A 288-nucleotide genomic window follows, 5' to 3' on the forward strand; every position below is an offset into this window, starting at 1 on the left:
GTTACTAGGGACGCAGCCTGGGCATGGGGTCCCGGCGTTTCACTGGCTTCTTGCATCGTGTACATAACGGCAGGGCTTAGACCCTCCAGGCCAGTGTGTCCGGACCTTTTTCCTTCCCGCCCTCTCTTTTTTATTTTGTTTTTATTTCATGTTTTTTCTTTCTTTCTCTCTCTCTTTTTATTTTTTTTGAGAGGACGTTTATCAAGCCGGGGGCAGTGAAACTAAGAAGGGCCCAGGCAGGAAGTGAGCCTCGCCTGGCTGCTTGGCTGTGGGAAGTCAGAGAAAAGG

This window comes from Myotis brandtii, unplaced genomic scaffold (assembly GCF_000412655.1).
Source record: "Myotis brandtii unplaced genomic scaffold, ASM41265v1 scaffold369, whole genome shotgun sequence".
NCBI classification, from domain to species: Eukaryota; Metazoa; Chordata; class Mammalia; order Chiroptera; family Vespertilionidae; genus Myotis; species Myotis brandtii.